Raw genomic sequence first — 13,495 nt, 5'->3', positions numbered from 1 at the left:
AAATATTAAAACTCTTTTAATTGTAGCTCATTTATTTTTTTTTTAAGGCCACACAACAATTTCAAGAATCTAGTTAAATTTTTTTTTAATTTTTAAGGAGTTATAGAAAAACGAGGTTTAGGAAAATTTAGCTGTAGCAGGAAACACCCTACACAACGAAGTAAAGAAAATAAAAGAGCTATAAGAAAGAGAGGGGTCACCTGCGATGATGTTCCTCAATATTACTTACTAATTTCTTAATAGTAAGTGTCATCAAATTATTGGTCGTAATCGTTAAATATGAATTTAAGAGATGGCCATAAGGTATTGGGAATCTTATGTAATAATGACTTGAGAGTGATTTGAAGACAAGACATTGATGAGCATGTTACGATGTGTCGTCTATATCGAAGCTTAAATAAAACTTCATTAAATATTTTATTGCTGCCAATAAATACTTTTTGGTCATATTTGTCCAAACAGTTAAAAAGTTTTCTCATTTTTTTGTTGTTGTTCCTGTTCTTCCTCTCTTTTGCCCCATAGAAAAATTCTAGGTAAGAAAAACAGGGTGTGTGAGAAAAAACACAAATCTACTAAATGAGCTAGAATTTCTTTTGCAAATTACTCAAACATCTGCGAAGTTTTAGGAATTATAAAATTAAAATTAAAGTTATTTTAGGAAATTGTTACAAATTCTCATTTGAATGTTCTATGAAAAATAAACAGCTATTAAAGAATTATTTTTCACAATTTTTATAATTTTAGGAACTAACTTTAAGAAAGTTAGATAACTCTTAAAGAGTAAGAGCTAGATTGTCTTAAACAATTTGAGTTGGCAAACAAACTTTAACTATTATTCCAAGCTGTGGCTTTTTTGGGTTGATCCGTTTCTCTCGTATTTTCTGACAGTAAAAAACATCCTTTTATTATGCGGAATTATTGTGAAACTTTGGCCTGTTGTGAGGCATGTCGCGCGGTAGCAGGTGAGATCAATTTTTAACGATTTCCACCTTTAAGAAAAACACGGTGAGCATGCACACGCAAAAACCAACTCCCTTATCACAATCTCCTAGTTTTCTTACCACTCCCGCCTTTTTTTCTGCTTCGCCCCAATTTGTGGTTCTCTGTTTGCACGAAACAAACACCGACGTTCTTATTCTCCGTACAAACTTCTTCGCTTTTTCTTTCCTGCCCCAAACCCGCGTGTTTTAGCTGTGTTTCTTTCAGACACAGCTTTTGTGTACCGAGCAAAATCGAAAGTCGTCAGATCGGGCTCAAACTTGGGATGAGCACGAATTAGGGTCCCCACATTCCAAAAAACGTATGCGCCAAAAATAAGTTTTTTCCGGCCGGCCGTCCGTCCGTCCGTCCGTCCGTCCGTCCGTCCGTCCGTAGTATAACGCTAAATTGCGAGAGAACGGTAATAGATAGAGACTTGCGGTAAACGGCAAAGTTTAAAAGTCGACTGGAAGACGTCCGATTATGACGTCAAATTTTACCCCCCACCCCCCCGTCCGCCATTTTGAATAACCTCAAAATTTTGTTTTCGCTATATCTCAGCCGCTATTATAGCTAGAGGGCTGAAATTTTGATATGTTGTAGGGGCCATCAATACCTTTCCAACGATACCTTATTTTCGAAAATCGGTCAAGCCGTTTAGTCAATATGGCCGCCACAATTTTTCATCGAAAATCGACCATAACTCGAAAACGGCTTGACCGATTTTGATCAACCCGGGGTCAAATGAAAGATCTCAACAAACCCTACAACTCTCTAGAACATCCGAAGTTTTAAAAGTGACCGCTAGGGGGCCAAAAATCAAAAACAAAATTTTCGATTAGTTTTCGATGAATATCTCGAAAACGGCGACATAAATTTTTTTCATTTTTTGATATGTTGTAGCTGACCATATTATCTAGCTCCATGCCAAAAATGAAGAAAATCTATGGATCCGTTCTCGAGATATAGCCTTCCAAAGTTAGCATGTCATATCTCGGGTTCTACAAGTCCGATCTTGATCAACTCAAGCGCAAATGAAAGGTTTCGTGAAACCCTACAAATGTCTAGAACATTGCAACTTCGAGAAATGACCGCAAGAGGCGCTAAAGTCAAAAACAAAGTTTCGAAAATTTCGAAATCGAAATTTTCGAAAATGGCGACATAAAATTTTTCCATTTTTCGATATTTTATAGCTGTCTTCAAGACCTTTCAAACAAAAAAAAATTTATGAAAATCTATGGATCCGTTCTCGAGATATAACTTTCTAAAGATTTATTAGGGTATGAATTTTCTACTTTTCCCGACTTTGCGCGTATTTAAATGAATTTGTGTTCTAGTTTGCTCTCACAAAATTGGTACACTGAAAGAAACACAGCTCTCGTAAGCTTGGTCAGCTTACCAGTACATTTCCTTTTATCGAAGTCACGAAAATAAATTGTGTGGTTCTACCCATAGCATTAATTTACCATTGTCACGATTTTTCCTTTTTTTGCAATTTTTTTTCGTTCCCTCGCTCTGTCCCTTGCAAAGAAAGAAATAAAAATGTTCAAGCACAGAACTGCGAGAGATCCCATAAAAGAGGCATTTTAGCTCCACTTTGATATGCCAGAGAGACGCGGAGGAAGGAAGAATGAGGTTCCCTTATCACGGCTTATCACGACCTTTTGATGGCGTCACTGCCTCTCCAACAATAAGAAAAAGAAAAATGGAACATTCGCAAATCACGCACAAGCAGCTAAAAAACGACGCACAAAGTGCCGAAAAAAAACAACCCCACACTGTGAGTGGGATGAATCAATTGGCGGAATAATGTGTGTAATACGCGCTATATAAATGCATTCAATTAATTAGTCTCATGCCCTATAACATAAATTATTTTATTGTGTGCAATTTATTTTACAGACTCTCCCGAGAACAACCACATAAATCCAATACAATGTTAATTTTATTGGTTATTTATTGTACTAAACTTTTTTTCACTTCTCTCCTTCAGCAGCTAAAAGCCACGAGAGAAAAGCATAAAAAGACGCTCTCTGGCAAGGATGTTCACTTTCATAACACCACCATCACTCTCCAACTTAATTATGATGTTAAATATTTTCTTTTTCCTCCCCATCTTCCTCACCAAATACACACAAAAACGCAAAGATTTTTCCTCACCTCTCCTGCATATAACAATATGCTGCGCAGTACAACATTACTTAATTTGTTAAATTAAAATCTTTTTATTTAAATAAATTTTACTTTAATCAATTTAAGAATTTTCTTTGATATTCTATTTAAATTTTCTCAGAACTGTTTTCACAAATGAGGAATTTTCTCATACTGAAGTGGAAAAACTCCTTTTAATGTTCTCAAATTTCTTTTTAACCACCCCCTTAGCATAAAAAAATCTCAAATTAATTTATATTTATCCTTTTCCAAGGGGTGTTTATCTGAATGAAAATCTTCGGATCTTCGGATTATTCGCCAAAGATTCGGATGATTCGCGAAAGATTCGGATTATTCGCCAAGATTCGGATTATTCACCAAGATTCGCTTGATTCGCCAATATTCGGTTGATTCGCCAAGATTCGGTAGATTCGCCTATATTTTTGGTGCACAAATAATACTTTTTAGGCAAAAAACTACTAACTTTTAAGCATTTCGCATATTATAGACGTACCTAAATGTGTTTGTTTGAATTTTTTGAACTTGGTTTCAAATTTAGAACAATTTTTTTGTAGAAAAAGGTTCTTAAATCGTCGGAAAATTCATTTCTCTAACTTCGGGTTCAAACTGTGCCTAAAAGCACATTTTAAATCACATATTTGCGTAGTAGAAAAGCTATTTTGGCCTGTAGGCCGTCTAGCCCTTTTGTTAGTCAATATTTGTCTTATAATTAGTAAGACAGAGATATACAATTTGAAGTTTTCAATTTATATGTTAGAAATACAATATTAAAAAAAATATTGTTTATTCATCTTCTATAGCAAAATACGTGTAAATTGTTTTTTAACACTTTAAAAAACCAAAAGGATCATAATACACTTTACTTAACTGCTATCAACCTTCTCATACAACTGTTGATTTAAAATTTTATTTTATTGAATCATTTAGATAAAAAAATCTGTTCTGCCGTTTTCAAGATTTTGTCATTAGATTTTTTTTCAAAATTTTATCTCTTGTTTTTCTTGTCTTAATTTGATTTTATTCAAATTGTAGCTATAGCTTTTTTATAGCTTTTTTTTCTTGGAGTGCGACTCAACGACGGGAAGTCCGGAAAGACAGAAGTGAATCAATAATCATTCAAATCTTCATTCGGGTAGGCAGGAAAGGTGGGAGGGTTATAAAGAAGCTCAAGAGGTCCCGATGCCACGCTGGTCGAACACAATTAAGGTCCTCCTATTCATTTAAATGTTGTTACCAAATTGAGGTTATGTTTTCCCGGACTGTACTTTCACTGCACTTTTCGATGTGATCCCAGTGGATATTGGGGAGTTTCTTTCGCGATTCTTCTATTTTTTATGTTCCCCTACAAGATGAGATGGGTTAAAATTGTTCTGCGATAGAGGATCATCCTTCATACATTCGGGCATCAATTCCTTTAGGCAAATTTTGTTTTTGATTTTAGCGTTTTTTGCGGCCATTTTTGGAACTTGAGATGTTCTAGACAGTTGTAAGGCTTCTTGAAACCTTTCATTGACCTTGAGTTGATAAAAATCGGTCAAGCCGTTCTCGAGATATATCGAAAAAACACTTTGCTTTAGGCCACCATATTTGCTAAACGGCTTGACCGATTGTCAAGTGTAAATTATCGATGAAAACATCTCACTGAGCTCTACAACATACTAAAATTTCAGACCTCTAGCTATAAGGGACGTGGTTGACAGTGTTTCAAAATGGCGGACGGCGGCCATTTTGGATTTTGAAAATGTGAAAAAATGAAATTTTACACCCACATTTCCATAGAAAACTTCAGACCCGAAGTCTCTATCTGTTACCATTCTCGAGCTATAAGGTAAAGTTTAAGCCACAACCGGTAAGCCGGTTGGAACAAAAATGTCACTCCAACTTTTTCGTAATGTGAAGTGACTAAAACACATAAAACACCTAAAACATAACTTATACGAAGTTTGAACGCGGTCTGAGGTAGTCAGTTATTCCGACATTAACTAATTATGAAGAATATTGATCAAAATTCGTAAATATTTGCAAATATTTCTCAATATTCGCCAATATTCGTGAAGATTCGGATTATTCGCCATGATTCGGATGATTCGCATGATTCGCTAAGATTCGTCAAGATTCGCGAAGATTCGCCTAAAATATCCAAAGATTCGCCAGATAAACACCCCTTGTCCTTTTCACTATTCTGAGACAAAGAATTGAGTAATCCAAAAAGAAAAGAATTAAGATTTAAATATTTTATAATTCTTCAAATGCTATAAATTTTAATTAAAATTCAATACAAATTAAATTCTTGATCCAAAAAAATCTAACTCAAATTCTAAAGTTTTTTATGGAACCTTCCAGAATTATCTTGCATTTTTAATGTTCTAAATTCCGTAAGCAATGCAAATGAGGTATTTTCATTTTTATATCCAAGGAAAACTTCTCTTTGGAAGAAGCTCTAAAATTAAGCTTGAAGTTTTGCTTGAAAAATGAACATGAAATTCAATATGTTATCAATATCAAAGAACGAGGTGAGATTGAGCGGTGAGAATATCAAATACAACTTAGACGGAGAATCATCTCCCGTATAAGCTTGTAATCACCATTAAAAGTTTCGTGTGATTCGTTTGAGGAGTCAATGGAAATAAATCTTCTTTTATTAACTCCCCTATATATCTCTTTTTCCATTGAGAGAGCGTTTCTCCTCCATCGAAAAATCTAATTAAGAAGTCAATATAGCTTGACAGTTGAAAATATCGTGAGACGGTGGTATCACAACTAAAATAAAAAAAAATTCTGATGATTATGCAAGGAGGGAACCTTCTTGGGAGTTTTTCTCCACATCCTTCTTTTTGGGGGGAGGTATAACCCGAAAAAAAATAATTGCCTTTTATCATGCACAAGAAACATTTCTTATACAAGAAGAAATACTTAGACCTAAAGTGTATGATTAGGATCTCTGTGAAGTTTTCCGTATGGATTTCAACATTTGCCGCGCCCCTCAGTTGTATGTGCGGTGCTCTAATTAGGAGGAATATGCATAAATTTTGCTGTACGGCATTAAATGCCATGAAATATTTTTCTTTTGGCATAATCTTCACAGAGAGAGCGCACAAGAGAGGGAGCAATGGGGAAAAATCCCATTAAAGTCATATCACAAAATTATTCAAATGATATTCCCAAAGCATACTAATAATATGCCCCTCTCGACTTATGCTAAAGAGGGACATTCTTCTGCACCTATCATAGATAGGGAGAAAAATTCACCCCATTGGTGGACACGAAGGTAAATGCGGGGTTTTGTAGCAAACAAGAACACAACATTAAGAGAGAAAAAAACAACCCACTTGAGTGACATTTTCATCCAATAAAAGTTTTTTTTTAAAGCCCAGAGATTGAGATGGAGCGAATGAATTATGAATATGTCATGTTTGTCATTAAAAATGTTTGAAGATGGAAAAACAAAGTTATATACAGTGAAACTCGTTTCTTGCTCTTGGTGATATTTTATAAAATACCCGCGCACTGAAGGGAGCTCTCAACGCGGCAAAAAGGCAAAGAGAAAATGAATAAATCTCCTTCATGACTTTTCCATCCACGGAAACCCGCTCGGATGGCATTTTGGCCGCGTGTCGAAGAAAATTTTGCCGGAGGGAAAATAGAACGATAAATCTCTGCTCCGAGAATTGATATAATTCACTTTTATTGTTTTATTTTTCTTCTCGTGGATAAGGGAAAGACCCCATACATACACATATATCCAAAAAAAAAAAGCTTCTGCAAGTGGTTCATATGGAAAAGCATCCGGGTACAAAATATGCCCAATTTTTGGGGCGGGGGTGGTGTTATTTTGGCAGAAAAAGGAAAAAAATCGCGCATATCTTATGGAGGGCACCATGTGAATATGAATTTTATTGTATATGCGACAACAACACCATAAAATTGTAATTGTCTCAGCGATAAGACATGAATTTTTCAATCTCTTTTTACAACTTGCTTCATTTCAGCAGCCAATGAGGCTGTTTTCCTAATCTTATTTCCTTCTTTTTCCACGCATTTCATCCTCTCCATCTTTCATTCTCTACACACCATCTACATCTCCCCATACTCATTCCCAGTACGAAAGCATATGTATGTAGAGAGAGAGAGAGGAATTAATGCACAGAGTGGTTGGTCTATTCAAGGCACTTTGACTTGTTTTAATGTTGTTGTTATTTCTGAATATTAAGTAAATATATCAAAGTGTTAAGAGATTCCTTAATTAAAATAAATAAGAAGCAAACCAGAACATTCCAAATTATTTTTCCCTAGTAAAATTTGGAATTTTCTTTAAACGCAGCTCTGTAGCACGATGGAGACGCCTGGTATTAAACCATCGTCTCAAATATAATGCAAATTCGAACAAAATAAATCAGTGGAGACGCCTGGTATTAAATAATTTCTAAATAAACAAGGAAAAATCTTCTGAAAACTATTTAAATTCTTCAATTACACTTCAAAAAAAATCTCAAGCTCAAAATGAATTAATAAAAACAAAACTCAAAACAAAGCTATTCATATACCGCCAAACAAGCTTGGTTTATTCTTTTCTTTATTCTTCTAATTGATGAAACAATCCACATATCATGGATGTTATACCCTCACTCTCTCCTCGCCCCTTCTTCACCCTGGGTTGTAAATCATGTGAAGAATACGAGATGGTGGAACAAATTTTTGAATCTCATTAGAAATTTATTTCCCAGGCGCTATTTGTCCGAAAAAAAAATGGTTCTTATCGTCCAATCGAATGGAAGTCGCTGTGGGGCATAGATTATATGTCGAGAGAGCCTTTGCGAGTGCCAGAAAGAAATCAGTCTCGGTTGGCAGTGGGAGAAGGCATTTTGATTTGAAATTCAAGAGGAACGGTAATTGAGCGAGGAATTTTAATTAAATATTCAAATATTCTTCCCCCGTGGGATGGTGGCAGCAGCAGCAAACTAACTAAAAGCTAACACACTTGCCTGCAGATAAAAAGTCCAGAAATTTGCCATCATGGCACACAATCCTCGAATATTCATAATCTTATTAAAATTTTCACACTTGAATTCATCCCGGAGGGTGGCATCGTAAAACGCCATTGCTCCATACTCATTTTCATCATCCCCCTCTGGTGCGCCCCAGATGTAATTCATTCTGCCTGGCGGAAAGTGCTTTTTGAATATAGATGAACTTTTTCCGTGCCATGGATTTATTTAAGCTTTCCAACAGCACAGCAAGAGAGAAAAAAAAAGATTACTATAAAAATTTCGCTTTTCCATCTCGTACTTTTTATGGGCGATCGTTATTTTTCTCTCTCCCACACCCCCTCTGTGTGTGCATCCCTTTGGGCCAAAAAAAACACCCTCCTCCCACTCTGTGTGGGAGCACACGGCAAAGTACACCCATATCAAACCCCCGCAGGATAAATTTGCATATTTTTGTATAATATGTAATTTGATGTCCGCATTTTATTCTTCTTTCGTCCCCAAACGGAATGTTTTATTGCAATTGGATTTTTCTTTCACAATTTTGCTATGTCTTTTATGGAAATTTCACGCTATTGGTAGATTTTCCGATTTTTCACGCTCTACATAGACAAATATTTTCCATCTGTAAGCAAGGATTTGCGGAAAATTACATAACTCATGAGATTCCTGAATAAATTCTTTTACAAAAAGTTCTAAATAATTTTCATTGACAAACCCCCCCTTTCTGGGAAAGCCAGAGAAAATGTGAAAATTTCTCTGCGTAACCCGATAAAGGATTAAAAATACTTCCAGGGTGTAGCCTGATGGGATATGGGGTGGCCCTAAAGTATCTTTTCTGCTCCATAAAAACTAGAATTCTCCCCCTTGAATCCACCCCAAAAATAACGGAGGGATTTTCCCTTGTGAGGGATTAAATGGGTGTGAGATGAAAATCCGTAGGAATTGTTTGGCATGAAAATCCCCCATAAATCACACACAGTCGTGCAATATCCGTCTTTCCATTTCATCCCCATCCCCCCAAACCACCAGTGGGTGGAGATGTTGAACGTACATATAGAATGGGGCGAGGGCTTAAAAGGAAAATTTTGTGCGCTGTTCCGAAAACTTTCTCAAACTCACATCTCAATTGTGAACGAGGGTTGTGTTCTACCCTGAAAGGGCACCCCCTAGGGGAGAGGGCGGGTGAGGAAATGGGAGAGAATGAGCTCCCCAAAAACACGAGGAAAAAGCAATAAAAGTCTATCTTTCGGCTTCAACCCTCCAGGCAAATGATAAATGTATGCGTTGCCAAGCAGAAGCGCCCCTAACCGTAGAGCAAAACCACTTTTGGCCCGCAATAAAAACCGCCCCATCCCACACAATCTCCCCCTCGCTACCCCATTGTACATGCTTGGCAGCCATTGAGCTTCCGAAGCAAGCCCCTAAGGCACAACTAATTGCATTTCATTTAACTTTATCTCGCCCCGCAATGTCTTTTGCCCGCGTGGAAAACATCCTCCTTTTCTGTCTTTGCCATTCCAAAATGCAATTTCGTGTGTCTTGCGCACTTCCGGGAATTAACTTAATTAGAAATGTTGTGCGCCATATAGTTATTTCCTCAACTCCATTATCCTTCGCTCGATTGCCCCGAGAATTTTCCACAAGTCCCCCAGGAGATGGGAGTGGAAAGATTTTATGGTGCAATGGATTTAAATTGTTGATGATTCTGCAGAGGATTAAGGGATTTTTCTTGGGATTTTCTTCTCAGTATCTCGGGAGGAAATTAAAAAGTTAGAAAACTGCAGTTTCCTCCAGTCTGGGGCTCCATTATAAGGTGGTAGGAAGTCTTTTATTAGTTTTTGTTGAGAATTTATGGTGGAATTTGATGAAAAAAAAAGTTCTCGAAAAGTTTTTGCAAAAACGTGCGGCATTATCGTTAAACGGAAAGTTCTACGACGGAAAGATTTATGGTTAAAATATCAGGGTAATATTGATAAAGATTTACTTTCATGAGAAACAAATTTATCTAGCTTCTTTAAAGCTCCTTTTGCACAAGAATTAAACGTTCAAAAAACTACCATGCGTCTCCATTGGTTAGTTTTCAATACTCTAAGATATCTATACTAGTATTGTATTAATCAACTATTCCTTCTTCTTTCCTGATTAAATTGAATCATTTAGTGACTACCATGCGTCTCCACATGAATCTCTTAAAGATTTTCTGATAAAATTGTTAAAATTGAGGCAATGAGCAAATACCAGGCGCCTCCATCGTCTTTAGAGGTTTATTCAGGTTCTAACAAATTTCTCAGCTCAAAATGAATTGAAATTCATTCTTTATCAGTCTAAAATTCAATTTTAACTCCACATTCGCATGGCTTGAAAATTCTCCCCTCATTCGCAAGGAGGAAATTGAGGGAAAGGAAAATTGAATGAACCCGTCTCGCCCGGATTTCTCTGTATCAGATAAATTTATTAAAGATTGAGTTTTTTTTAACTAGAAAAATGATGGAAACCCTCACATTTCCTTGCCCTTTCTTTTGCCCTTTAAAACTCTCATCCCTCCATTTTACCACGCCATATTGCAGAAAAGGCACACATGAAATATTGCAACATTTTTTCATACCATTTCGCATCCTTATCACAAACATCTTGGCATCTACTTCCCCTATATGTTAGGAATGTTATATAAATTTCTTCAGCCCTCCATGCCTGTGATTTATATTCTTCACATCCTTGCAGAGAATATTTTCCCAACATGCGGCATTGTATCGATGGCAAATAAAACGCCTCGCCATTGTGAGAGATTTCGTGTGACGAAAAATTGCAATTGAAGCGCAGAAATTCACATAATGAATGCATTTACCCCCTTATTTATGTCCATTGCAACGAACAATTTTTTTTTTTCTTAAGAACATCTCACTGCGAAGCTCGTATTTCATTGCGTGATCTTATGTGGAAAGTTTCCCTTTGTACGGATGAAAGAAATTGGAAATAACGGTTGATCGTGAAAGTATATAATGTGTGCATGAGCCCAGAGTGAATGGGAGAGAGAAAAGCTTGAGATATATTATTAATTTGGCAAAATCACACAGTCATTTCTTATGTGAAATCACCGGGCATGTGAAGTCCACCAAACCATCGGCAATTGACCGGAGACTTTATGAGCCCACGAGGGGTGTCCATAATTTCGGTGAGATGTGGTCAGAAAAATGTATAATCTTCAAAAGAATATTTTAATGAAAATGATATGTCATAAAATACCTGTGGTCAGGGTAATATCGAGAATATCTCACGATGAATCCAAACAACAATATTTTTATGATTATTTTCAGCTTTTCTGTGTCTCTGTGACGATGAAAGAAATGGTGGAAAATGGAGAAAACACCCAGAAGGAAAAGCTCCGACGGGGTGAGCTTTTCGCACGAAAATCATATTGGAAAATTCAAATTTCGCACAACAAATTAAAGCACAAAAAATCACTTTAGAATAAAAATAAAACAAAAATCCTGAAGAATATGGTCTCTTATGGCCCAAAATCTGCGTGAAACTGAAAGGTAGACCCTTCAAAAAATTTCCCTTTAGCCCATTTAAAATAAAAGTGAAATCCTTCCACGAAAATCATTCATTTTGTGAGCTTTTTTTCCTCCTTAAGGTCGACGCTTTTTTGTTGGCACGAGAAGTCGTCACAAAGCAGAGAATTCTGAATAATTCTATGTCTCATTTACTCCTCTTATTGGATCACGCCAGAGTACACGTTGAATAAAAAAAAAAAAGATTCCGTCGGAATGTATGGGCTTCCTGTGCAACGGGGAGGAAAAAACGAGCCAATGGTTGAGAGAAAAACCTTGAGAGTGAACTCAAGGATCACAAACCTTGACCAGCAATGAGGATTCATCCCCACACTGCGTGCACTTCTCTAAAAGGTATTTTATGTAAATTCCAACCATTGCGTATATATTTCTTTTTTTTCTCCTCCCATAATTACCCGCGCGGTGTACGTTGGAAAAAAAGGGGAAACACTTCTTCGGTCTTCATGCAAATTTCTCATTCCACCAAACCCTGTCCTCCTATACAAATGGATGTGCTCGCAATGGGCATCTCAAGGTGAAGCAGTTCATGGATTCTTGGACATACTTAACTTTAATACCTACTCTCCGTTTTATTTTTATTAATTTTGATAAGGAAAGTTTTTCCACTGAAAACCTATTTTTCTGCATCATTTGCACCGAAGAGAGATTATGTGCACTTTTTTTTGCACAGCCTCGTCAGCAAGTGAAGGAGAATAAAGGAGTTTATTCGTTTCTCTATGGAAAAGATTATATATAAATGAATAATGAAGAATAATAAATCATCGAAGATACTACCTATTTTTCACTGGGTTCATCACAAGGTTCCTCAAGATTTTTTTTAAATGTTAATAATGACATCATTATATTGTATTTTCTGAATCTTATAATGCATGAAGTAATCATGCTACCATTCCTGTATCAAATTATTCTCCTTTTTATTCTATTTTTTTATTCTAAACAAAATTAAAAGTAATCCGATTGTTTTTCTCAAAAGGGGGATTTTTCAATACAGAACCGAATAAACTCCTTCTCTATGCTGGCTTAGAGTACATAAAGATGACATAAAAAATTTTTCTTTAACAAAAAACGAATAAATTGAATTAAAAAGAAGATTTCTAGAACTCTTTACGCAATATGTCAATAATTTTGATTGACAACTGATTTTAAGAAATTCTTTCGAATAATGCGAATTAAAAATCAGAGACGAATAAACACCTTTACAAGAATGTTAACTTGCCATAAGAAACTAATATGTTTTTAAAAAAAATTGTTTAATAAGTGATATTATTTTCTCAATAAATGATAGCTAAAATTAATTATTAAAAGAAATGTTTTTTTAATTTAATATTCTGCTTCAAATTGTTTTCTGTAAACTAAAAAAATTATTCTACCCTTGATTTTACAGAAATTATTAAGTAACAAAGTGAGATATTTTTGTCATTTATTTCATAAACTTTTGACCTTAAGAACACTAACCATTGGCAACTTACTACACACATATTATTTTTATCAACATTTAAAAACAATTTTTTTATCATCCTCCTTTAGTTATTCCATGAGTCAAGCTTCTCAGATGTTTGAACATTGTCTTGAGGGAAAAAAAAAGTTTCCCCTTGAGTCACTTTGGCGAGAGGCAAAAAAAAGACAAGAGAAGAATGCAAGAAAAAGAAGACAGATAAGAAACAATCCCGGGAGAGCTTTAATTAAATTTCATTATATAATTGGATATATAAAAGGCTCCAATTTAATTGTTTTTTTTTTCTCGTACATTATTCCCTTTTTAGTGCTCTCGCGCCCCTGCCCATT

The 13,495-nt window shown here is 35.6% G+C and overlaps 1 protein-coding gene across 2 annotated transcripts in view; it reads right to left on the bottom strand.

The window, feature by feature from the left end:
• Positions 1-13,495, bottom strand: part of LOC129787858 (homeobox protein abdominal-B-like) — a 79,163-nt gene that overhangs the window by 60,924 nt on the left and 4,744 nt on the right. The gene's annotated exons all lie outside the window — the stretch shown is intronic.

Source organism: Lutzomyia longipalpis, chromosome 1 (genome assembly GCF_024334085.1).
Source record: "Lutzomyia longipalpis isolate SR_M1_2022 chromosome 1, ASM2433408v1".
Taxonomy (NCBI): domain Eukaryota; kingdom Metazoa; phylum Arthropoda; class Insecta; order Diptera; family Psychodidae; genus Lutzomyia; species Lutzomyia longipalpis.
This window is presented reverse-complemented; position numbering and strand designations above follow the sequence as displayed.